The following is a 12,288-nucleotide window of genomic DNA, read 5'->3' as shown; positions in this document are numbered from 1 at the left end:
TAATCCTCTTTGTGAGGTATTTCTGTGGCCTTTCCAGTTGTTGTAAATGTCTTGTGAGGTATATACCAAAAGGGGTGTTGTACTCTATAATGGGTCTAATGAGTGATGAGTAGAGGGGAGCAATGACCTCTTTTTTTCTGGATGAAAAACCTTTTGTGATGAGGTGTGCCATGTAGAAGGATTTCCTGGCCACTGTGGCGATGTGATTATCAAAGGAGAGACTACTGTCCACCTGTGTCCCAAGGTCTCTTATCACACTTTCGGTGTAAAGTAAACTACCACCTATGTGGTAGTTCATGGGTACAGAGTTTTTACCAAAGGGGATGCCAATGCACTTTTTGTCATTGAGCTTCAGGCCATGACTTTGACACCAGGCATCTGTCTCGGTGTGGCCCTTTTGTAGGATGTCCACATCGTTAGGAGTTTTGATTATGGCTCCTAGTTTGCAGTCATCTGCAAACTTCATTAGCCAAAGACCTTCTGTGTTATCCTGTATTTCAGAGAAGTAGATACCAAACAGGAGAGGACCCAGGACTGAACCCTGTGGTACTCCACTTGTCACTGGTCTGAAGTCGGATTTGGAGTCTGCTTCTTTCACAGTGTGGGTTCTGTCCATGAGTCAGTTGGCAAGCCATCTTGTGACATAGGGATTTATACCTAGTTTAGTGAGTTTATCTATACTTTCAGAGTGGAGGATGGTGTTGAAAGTCTTGGTGAGATCTAGATCTAGGCTTTGTGAACCACCTTACCCTCATCTATGGCTTTGGTGACTGCTTCAAAGAATTCTATCAATTTTAGGAGACATAAACTGCCTTTTACAAACCTGAACTGGGTGGGGTCTAGAGTTTGGAGATTATCAATGTCTTTCTATATGAGTTCCATGATGATATGTTCCATGGCCTTGCAGACCAGGCTCGTCAGGCTAATGAGGCGGTAGTTCCCGGGGTCCATCATGGCTGCCCCTTTGTGGAGTGGGATAACCATCATGGTGTGACATTCAGTGGGCATAAAGCCTGAGGTGAGGCTATGATTGAACATGGTACTTATGTGGGGTGCCAGTTCGTTCTGTAGTTCATGTAGAACATAGCCTGGGATATTGTCAGGTCCCATGGATGTTGTATTCTTAGCTTTGGAGAGTGTGTTTTTTACCTGTGCAGCTCTGATTACAGGAACGTTGCATTCATCCAGTATAGAGATGGGCCTTCTAGGGGGTGAGAGGGGGGTAAAGTTAGCACTGAACCTATCTGCCAAGATGTTGGCAATATCAGTTGGTTCTGTATATTTAGTGCCATTGTGCTGTAACTCAGAGCAGATCTGAGTGTTGCCATTGAGATTCTTGACATAGCTATTGAAAGTGTTGTGGTTATCTTTAGAGTCAGCAGCAATTTTGTTTTCGTAACTAGTTTTGGCGGATTTTATCAGGGATCTTAGCTTCTTACTGAGGCTGACCAGGGAGTTCCTCCAGTCATGGGATTTTTCTCTTTTTTGCAACAGATTCTTTCTTCTGTTGTAGAGTTGTTTATGGCAGAGGACGACCAGATTGGCTTCCTTTTTTTGGAGGATAGCATCTTGGTTCTGTTAGGGATAGCACGATCCATGCACTCATGTAAGTGCTTATAAAGTGCAGGTGCTGTTGTTGCATCTAAAATAACTTGCCTCTTGTACTCTAACAATTCAACTTCCAATTTTGCATCACCACCCCTATCATTTTGAACAACTTTGTCTATCACAAAAAATAAAAATTTCTTGAAATTTGTGCACTTGATACTGTGCATATATAAGGCATTGCGAGGGTCTTTGATTCTTATAGCCCTTAGGCGCTCCACTATCCATTCTCTCAACATATGTGTAGTCTTTCCTACATAAAAATTAGTGCAGGAAATACATGTAGCTAAGTAAACCACACTAAGAGTGTTACAATTGCACCTACATGGACATTTAATACTCCTATTGTAACCCTGGACAGTAACATAAGGTCCATCATTGATGAATCTGCAGGATTTGCAAAACCCGCATTTACTCATCCTGGAAAAAATATTTTGAGATCTCTGCCCTTCCAAATAATCTTTTAGATATTCCCCCTTTGAAAATACAGTCCTAGGGTGTGCACCCAAACTATTTTTCTGTTCACTATCAAAGATTGTATCCCATATTAACCTAATGACGTCCACAATATCCATTGTTTGGCTGTTATATTTCAAAATCAAGACCCTGGAATCTAAATTGTCCACATGACTTTTTCTTACTTTTTCAATATTCCTCCCCTTTAATATAGGTGGAAACAAAGTCTCCCTTTTGCCCATTACTTCATTACACACTTTTAACAACATTTTTAAGGGATATCCCCTGTCAAGGAACACCCCTATCAATGCATATAACTCCTGTTTACAAACTTCATTGTCACTAATGAGACGTGCCAATCTAACCATTTGCCCCTTAACAATTCCCCTACGTTGATGTGGGGGATGACAGCTATTGTAATGGAGCAATGAATTACTGTGAGTCTCTTTCCTGTAGATGTTACTCTGTAATCCTTGTGCAGTTGTAATCAACTAAATATAAAGAAATTCAATCATCTGGTTGTCCCATTTACTTGTAAATTTCAAGAAAGGGGTGGTGCTATTGAGATATTCAACAGACTGTACCACTTCTGTACTGTTGCCTCTCCAAAGTACCAGGATGTCATCTAAAAATTGATTATATAGAACATCCTTGTCACTATATAATGGATGAAATATGAACTCATTTTTCCAGTGAAGTAAAACCAAGTTGGCAAAACTGGGGGCACATTTTGTCCCCATTGCCACTCCAGATATCTGCTGATATATTTCCCCTTCAAAGAAGAAAGGCTGTCCATGTTGGATGGTGAAGATCTAGATTGGATATTTTTAACCATAGGTGTGATTAATCTTTTTACAACTATACCACAAGATGAGGGTATAAATTATTTTACACAAAGTTTAGTAAAGAGTGGACAACTAACAGGAGACAGAATAAACTTGATGGTAGCACTAATGGATATAGTGCTCAAAAATAATTTTTTGTCCTTTGAAGGGGAAATATATCATCAGATATCTGGAGTGGCAATGGGGGCAAAATGTGCCCCCAGTTTTGCCAACTTGGTTTTACTTCACTGGAAAAATGAGTTACTATTTCATTCCTTGTATAGTGACAAGATTGTTCTATATAATCGATTTTTAGATGACTTCCTGGTGCTTTGGAGAGGCAACAGTACAGAAGCAGTACAGTTTGTTGAATATCTTAATAGCACCACCCCTTTCTTGAAATTTAAAAGTAAATGGGACAACCAGATGATTGAATTTATTGATATTAAGTTGATTAAAACTGCACAAGGATTACAGAGTAACATCTACAGGAAAGAGACTCAGTAATTCATTGTGCCATTATAATAGCTGTCATCCCCCACATCAACGTAGGGGTATTGTTAAGGGGCAAAGGGTTAGATTGGCACGTCTCATTAGTGACAATGAAGTTTGTAAACAGGAGTTATATACATTGATAGGGGTGTTCCTTGACAGGGGATATCCCCTAAAAATGTTGTTAAAAGTGTGTAATGAAGTAATGGGGAAAAGACAGACTTTGTTTCCACCTATATTAAAGGGGAGGAATACTGAAAAAGTAAGAAGAAGTCATGCGGACAATTTAGATTCCAGGGTCTTGATTTTGAAATATAACAGCCAAACAATGGATATTGTGGATGCCATTAGGTTAATATGGGATACAATCTTTGATAGTGAACAGAAAAATAGTTTGGGTGCACACCCTAGGACTGTATTTTCAAAGGGGGAATATCTAAAAGATTATTTGGAAGGGCAGAGATCTCAAAATATTTTTTCCAGGATGAGTAAATGCGGGTTTTGCAAATCCTGCAGATTCATTGATGATGGACCTTATGTTACTATCCAGGGTTACAATAGGAGTATTAAATGTCCATGTAGGTGCAATTGTAACACTCCTAGAGTGGTTTACTTAGCTACATGTATTTCCTGCACTAGTTTTTATGTAGGAAAGACTACACATAGGTTGAGAGAACGGATAGTGGAGTGCCTAAGGGCTATAAGAATCAAAGACCCTCACAATGCCTTATATATGCACAGTACCAAGTGCACAAATTCCAAGAAATTTTTATTTTTTGTGACAGACAAAGTGGTGATGCAAAATTGGAAGTTGAATTGTTAGAGTACAAGAGGCAAGTTATTTTAGATGCAACAACAGCACCTGGTCTAAATGAGCATATATCTTTAGGACCAGTATTGAGATCAAGAGCTGCAATAATTTAAATAAGTCATGTTTGTTTTTATGCCATTTATCACTATGATTAATTTTTTAATTATTAGAAAAGGTTTTTATATTTTTGACATCAAGGGGTTAGGGTCATATGCAGGGTATATGTATATATGTATACTTGATTAATGTGTTATGTTTTACTTTAAGATAAGTGTGATTGTTTTCAATCAATGGTTGTTGATTGATTAATGGATGTGTATTTAATGGATATGTTTATGGCTACTACTCACTCTGATGATGCCATTTGTATGGTGAAAGTGCTTAGTGTGTGGAGCTGGATTAAAGAAGCTGTTGGATTTTTATTTCATTTTGTGTTTCTTTTTACCAGTTACCAGTGACCTACCCATTGGGTAATTGTTTTGTGCTTACCTGAGTTGCATGTTGATCTCTCTTATATGAGATCTGGTGACGCTCTCTCTCTGTTTCTGAACCACGTGTTGGCTACTATCAACCCATTTGCCAGACAGAAGTCTAGAATGACCTCTCCTCCTTTATTCCAGTTGTCTCACCCATGTGGACCCAGGTGGTCCTCATATCCTGTTCTGTCTTTCCCGATATGTGCATTCAAGTCACACATGTCCTGCAACTGCTGTATGAATGCACTCTTTTCCTGGCCCTATTCTGGGGCACAGATTGAGGCTGTGAATACTGTCCTATCATTACACTGGAGTCTGATTGCCATGAACCTGTCACTAATTCTTACACCCCTTACAGCCTTCTGAAGGTCTCTGTCTCACAACAACTCCCATACCATTTCTAACCTGTCCTTCTCCTGAGTAGTGGACTCTAGATCCCAAGCCAAGTGCCTTTCCAGCACTACCCTTCAATCTTGTCTCCTGGATACATATGATTTCCAGCCTTACCATCATGTCAACCACTTCCAAGCTGCAGCCTGTCAGTGAACCTAAACTGAGTGTAGCAATTCTCAGTTCATATTTGACAACTCACCAGAGCTATCCTAGATAACCAAGACTGGGCAACTGGACACCAGCCAGACAATAACTTATTGATAGGCTTCATGGCAGGCACACACTGGCCAATAGGGGCACATAAACCCCTCCCATCATTAGCATGAGTCCCTGCATAGGGACTCATGCTAATGGGTCCCTGCATAGGTGGGAGTAGCCTAGGTCCTCAACCCATTTATCACTGGTAACTACCCATGCCTATTTGGCAACATTAGTCAACACAACCAAATCACCTAGAGCCATATTGTTTGACATTGTTGGCTGGCTAGCCATGGTATGCAGTCTGTGATCCTTGTTCACCTATCTTGAGAATACTGTACACCACAGTAGATGCCCCAAAGCAGTTGGTCTGTACAACTCTTCCTATATAGGGCACCATGTAGAGTCTGTGCTGCTGCGTATAGCTCCATTCATTGGAGAGTTTGAGATGGAAACACTCAGCATGTTTTTCAGAGGTGGGAAGAACCCCACAGAGACACATGGAAAACATGCAAACTCCAAACAGGCATTGTTCTGAGGTCAGGATTGTACCTTGTACCTTGTGCATGGGAGGTGAAGACCTTAACAATTATGGCAAGTGGTTATGACAAGTTCGTCAACATAAAATGGCAGCTTAGAGAAGGGTGTTTTCAGGGAAGATCATTAATAAATAATGATAACTGTAGTGAGCCACTGTTGAAGTCTTGGGGAACACATCTGTTAAGAGGGACAATATTAGTTTTAATGCTTTTTTCTGTAACTGTAAAGGTTCTATTACAATGTCAGTTTTTGAACCAAATACATATATCTTAGAAAAGCCACAATAATGCAGTTTTTGAAACAGTATTTTAAAATCAGTAATTTCAAATACTCTTCCCAAATATTTAAAATGGCTCTTGATAGCTGCCCCTGCTCCATGTTGTGCAGATTTTATTTTTCAGGTAGTAAATGCCTACTAATATTTTGTTGCCTAGGCCAAAATTCATACTTTTTATCTAAAAGGATTTCATATTTATGAAAATATTTCAAGATTTTTTTTAATCTCTCTTTGCTTCCACTGCACATTAGCCATCATTCAATTGGCCTATTTATTCTCCATCACTGGGGTGAGGTTCAACCAGGAAGGGCCATCATGTAGACAGCCTTTAGAGAGGTTTGAGGGGTATTTGTTTTTGGAGTCAAAAATCAACAGGCCAGCACAATGTATATGGAAAATTCAGTTTAATACACCATAGGGGTAATCAAAAAGAATTACCCCACAAAAAATTATCAATTGTACTTGTGAGGGGGTTGTTCTGCTTACAGTATTTGTTTTTGGCCCATGTTCTCCCCACAAGCACCTGGCTTGGAGTGATGAAAGGGAGCATGCAATTGGCTGTTAATGCTGGTCATTCCTGACTTCTACTATGGCCATTAGCTGCTAGAAGCCCCATCCCTTCCTGTCAAGCACAGGAAGTAATTTTCCCAGTCTCCACTGGATAAATCACACTTGTATGTGTGCTTTTGAGCACTTACTATCTTCCCTACATCTTGGGAGATGCAAGAGGGGGTATACCACTTAATTCCATTTCTTTCCTGCCTGGCGGTCCCAGTGGGTCACTAATCAAGACCCAGTTGCCTGGGTCAGAATAAGGGAGTCCTTTCCTCTGTGCCACAGAGCCATGCTGAATATACTCCAAGATTTACATAAAACAAATTTTTCAAGTATGTTGACCAGTAGATCTATTCTGGAGATAGGCAGGTAGGTAGTCATTTGCATTCTTGGACAGGGGTATTTTCACAAGTGGATAAACTGTAGCATATTTAAAGCTTTGCTGGATGGTTTGCATAGTGAGTATATGACTGAGAAGATGTTTTTGAGGCTTACATAAGACCTCCCTACTGTATAGAAATTTAGAAGGATGTTTAATGTGCAGTCTGGGGTTAAAGTTCATAGGTTCATAGATTAGTACTAGGCTAACTGCCTTGTGGGACATTTTAAGCCTTGCCAATTACCCCATGTGAGAATCAAAACCTGCTCCTTGTGTCTGTAAGTTAAACACCTTAACCATTTTGCCACCCTGTCTGTAATTTAGATAGAAGTTCTTTAATTTCTTTGTTATTTATTTATTTAACTTAATTTATCTTTACTGGAAAACTCTGATTTGGAATGACCAAATTTTCATGGAGGCCCGGGGAGAAATGCTCTAGACGCATGCCTTTGTAACATGGGAGGAAACTGGAGCACCTGGAGGAAACACAAAACGAATGCAGGGAGGACATGCAGACTCCACATAGAAGGCACTACAGCTGAGAATCGAACTGGAGAACCTCCTGCTGTGAGGTGACAATGTTAACTGCAGCATCATTGTGGGGTTTTTTTTGTTATTTTTGTTATTATTTTATTTATTTGTTAATAAAAGTTCTAAAGTAATATGGTGGCTATGCTAGTGACTGATGTAGTGTTATAACTGGTTCTGTTTGGGGGCTATTCAGGGATGTGGTGGATGCTGATGAAGATGATTGGCATTGTTTCTAATGTTATTTAATAACTGCAGCATAAAGTTTTTGAAGCTTTCATTTTAGGAATATTTTGGAAAGAGGTTGACATCTGATGATTTCCCAGAATAACTTCAGCTGAACAGGAATGATTGTTTTCATTGTCGTAGTATACTCTAACTAAGCTTTATCTATGTTAAGTCTGGTAGACTTCTTAAAGGACTGGAAGTTAACACATTTAGTTTGATTGTAAAGGTCCCCTTTCCAATGTTTGTGTGCTAAATCTCTTGCTTTGATTTTTTTCCCATAAAGTAAAAGTTAACATGGGGCTATGATGACATTTAGCTATCTTATTCTTTGGAAGTTATACAGCTATTTCTCAACAGAAGTGAGAATATTATAAAATGAGCTATGGGCTGTAGTTTGGTATTTGGCAAATAAAATATATTTCCAGGTAGCTTGAACTAATTAAAACTGCAATTAATCTCCTGTGGATTACGAGACCTTTCTTAAAGTCACATAGTATGGTTAATGGGTAATTACTGTTAGGACTCTTTCAGGAAGGATAGGTAAAGCTGCATTAGACAAGTACAAAAGTGGTATGCTAAGCTTGTAAAATGATTGCTAATGGTGAGCATGAATACTCTGGAGAGTAAGGGCCCAAAGATCAAGCTCTATGATACTTCAAAGTTCAGAGGGATTGAGTCAGAGGAGTTTCAACCTGAAATCTCCTTCTGGGTATTGCCATTGAGGTATCATGTAAACCACTCCAGAATGGAGAAAGAAAAGCAAAAGTATGATTACAGTGCCTTCATCAGGATAATGATATATGGTTTTAAATGGTACAGGGAGATCCAGCAGGGCAGGAATATAGCAAAATGTCTGATCTATAAAATCTAAAGGCCATTTACAACTTGAATGATGGCAAGCTCAGAGCTGTAATTCAAGTGCAAACCAGAGTGATAAGCCTAAAATTATGCATAGACAACCTTCTCAATAATCTCACCTTGAAAAAGCCGGTTAAAGAATGGGTGTTAATTATCAAACATGTTAAAAGTCCAAGTCCATATGTGGTTCATTGATGGTGGGGGTCAGATGGGCACATTTTTGGGTTAAAACCCCACTGATCTCAGTGAGGGTTGCAATATCTGATAAATGATCAGGCTCAGCATATCCAAACTGACACAAATCAACTTGATAGGGCATGGAAACAATCCACAAGTCATATAGCAAATTCTTGAAACCACTTTAACAGCATATCATAATCAGAAATAGTGAACACTGTCCATAAAGGAGAACAGACCCTGACAGAAAACGAAGTACCCATGCTGCCCATAGGAAGAAACCCAGATCTGATAGTGGTAATATTATCAGAATCAAGCATCCAGCTCAGATGGGTGAGACAGAAAGCTCACTGGATGAGAAGACAGCTTAGGCTGAGTCCAGTCCATTACCCAGAAGAACAAGGCAAATCAATTAGCTTTTGCCAAGGTCTCTCTGGAGAGATAAGCTGTCTTCTTCTGATAGACCTTAGTTGGCAGATTGCATAAATGGATATCCAGATCAAGTCTGTCACTCTGCAGAGCAACAAGTCTCCATCAGCACTCCAGTCTTTGCCATCCTTGTCTCAGCAAGTGAATCTCTTGGTCAAACCAAGGACTGTGTTTCTTTAGCAACATGGAGCATACATGATGTTGATCTAGCAAAAGATGAGGACATATTATACTCAAAACAGAACACCTAGAGGGCCAGCACCAACTTAATGGAAGAAAATGAATAAATGAAGATGAAAATGTTCAGAAATAGTATGATTAGTAGAAACATGTTCTCTTACTTTAAGATCAGTGAGCAAAAATGAAAAAGTTCAAGATGAAGTAGATGACGGAGCGATCAAACTAACTACAAGAACTTTAAATCAAACAGGAAGATTGAGTCCAATGTATGTAAGAATTTCTGCATCACAGAGACAATGGCAAAATGTTTTTTATGCAAATCACAAAAAACAGCATGGTACTGGTAACAAAGGGGTACATAATATCTTCATCGTCATAAATGTCAACTGTCAGAAGACAGAACCTTGTACATCAATGTTGGAAATGTCTACATATGGGGATAATGTGGTCATGGTACAGAAGACATTGGAATTTCGCCCTTTCCTTTCTATAGTACAATCTCAGAGTTAGTCTACATGCATAATTAAAGGTCATTTTTGCATTTGGGACCCATTTTGGAGGAGCACTTCCTATTTTCATTCCAGTCGCCGAGGTGGCCCAGAGAAACAGGGAGGCAGATGGAGAGAGAAGGAGATGGAGTGCTGAAAGAAATGGAGGACACATCAAATATCAAGACTGGAGAATATGTGTAGGATTCTGATGAAATATTTTAAAGAAAACTGTTTGATGGAGATAAGTCAGCAAATGATGGATGTATAATTACATCCCTCCAGTCAGAAGGGTTGTGGGGTGACTTAATTAAAGAAATGATGGTGCAGAGTGATACAGAAAATGAAGATGTTTCCTGTAGGGACAACACAGAGAAAATGCAAAAGGAGGATGCAGACACAATCCTGAGGAACAGTGGTGAGATGGAAAAGAAAACATATGCGGAAAAAGTAAAAGAAGGCAAAAGTGGAGTAGCAGAAAAGAAAGCAGAAGAAAATAAAAACAGAAGTATGTGGTAAGGATTCAAAGTAAAGTAGAGAAATAAATGGACAGGTATGAAGTGTGGGACAATTTAACAGCTCCTTTGGATGTAAAAGCACATGAGGTAGGAGCTATTCTTATTTCAAAAGAAACATGTTGTGACATTTTATCTGAGACTGTTTTTAATGGAAAATTTTCTTGGGGAATATGAAAAAATAAAGACTGTGACCCTTGGAATCTTTGGATAGAAGCATTTAACAGGGAAAAGTTGTGTACAATTTCAAACAGAGCTAGAAAGAGAGACTTTTGAAAGGACATTTTAAAACTTTATATAAAGAAGTACTAGACATTGCAAAAGTTTATGACAAAATGAGTTTATGGACTGATGGCTGAGACTGTAATATTGTGTTAGAAATGGAAAGAGAAAAAAATTATACATATACCAAGGATGATAAATGTGGTGGGAAATAGGGATGTTGTAAAATACTGAGACAACCCAAAATTGTTTTTTGTGAAAAGGAAATTTGATAAGTAACTGACAAAAGAAAATGTTATATTTGTAGGGAAATAGGAAATTATGCAAAAAAATGATAATTAAAATGTTATAAATGTAACAAAATTGGATATTTATGGATGGATTGCAAAAATGAAAATAAGAGTAAGCAAAAAGAAAGAGATGAAAATTAAGAAAGAGAAAAAATTCTAGAAATAGTAGAAATAGAAGAAAAATTAGATGAGACAAAAATAATAAAGAAGACAAAGAAGAAAGTTCTGAAATAAGTGTCAAAGAAGACATAAATAGGGAGGTAGTAAAAAATAAAGAATCCTATTGGTAAAACGTTAAAAGACAGAAAAAAAGAAAAAAAATAAAGTGATATGTACAAAAGAAAAAAGAAAGGAAATAGATGAAAAAGAATACATACAACTAATGATTGAGGGTTGGCTTAATGGTTAAGGTGCTTGACTCTCATCTTTGGGATGGAAATTAACTTGGCTTAGAATGACCTGATAAGAAAGCTAGCCTAGTAATTAGCTATGACCCCAAGAAACCATGAATCTAAGGAAAACAGAAAATGGAAATTTTTAGAGTGCTTTCTGAAAATGTGAATAGTATTAACAGTATAGTGAAAAGAATCGAGATTTTGGAGTAGTGCATTACATGTAATTATATTTGAAGACACAAGATTTTTAACAAATGAAGCAAGATTGCAGGCAAAGAAACTGTGAGGAGAAACACTATTCTGGGATTTGAGAATTGAGAGATGTTCTGGAATAGCTGTATTCTGTAGAAAAACAGTAGCAATATTAGATGTAGCTTTAGCAAAAACAGAAGATTTACCATTGTGGATTTAAAATGGAAAGAACAAGTATATATAATTATAACATTTTGTGCTTATACTATGGATGGAAATGAAGTGCCTGAAAAAGGCAGTAGGACAGATGAAGGAATGAGGACATAAGAGCAGAAGCCAAAGTAGCTCCAATTGCAGAAAGGATCAAAGAGAACAGATTATGGTGGTTTGGACACGTGTGCAGAAAAGCAGAAGTCAATCTGGTGAAGAAGACATGGGACAGATAGGAAGAAAGTAAGAGGAAACGAGGACGTCCAGCAAAGAGGTGGATGGATTGTGTGAAAGAAAATCTGTGACTGTCAGGCATGAGTGTTGAAGAAGGCAGGAGTGTGGCATTGAATCGAGAGAGATGGCAACAGTTAACACGATACCCTGAAAGGGAGATAATGAAGATGCTTATACTAATTATAAAGAAAAGGAAAACTTATTTCATTGAATTTTAGACTATGTAGTGATAAATATGAATAATATAATAACAGGAGACTTTAATTGTGATTTAAGAGACAAGCATAAAAAGAAAGGAAATTAGGAATGAATTTGTGAATAATATGAGTGAAGGGG

Source organism: Protopterus annectens, chromosome 2.part0 (genome assembly GCF_019279795.1).
Source record: "Protopterus annectens isolate FY-2018-M chromosome 2.part0, PAN1.0, whole genome shotgun sequence".
Taxonomy (NCBI): domain Eukaryota; kingdom Metazoa; phylum Chordata; order Ceratodontiformes; family Protopteridae; genus Protopterus; species Protopterus annectens.
The sequence above is the reverse complement of the archived record's forward strand: the minus strand, read 5'-3'. Positions refer to the sequence as shown.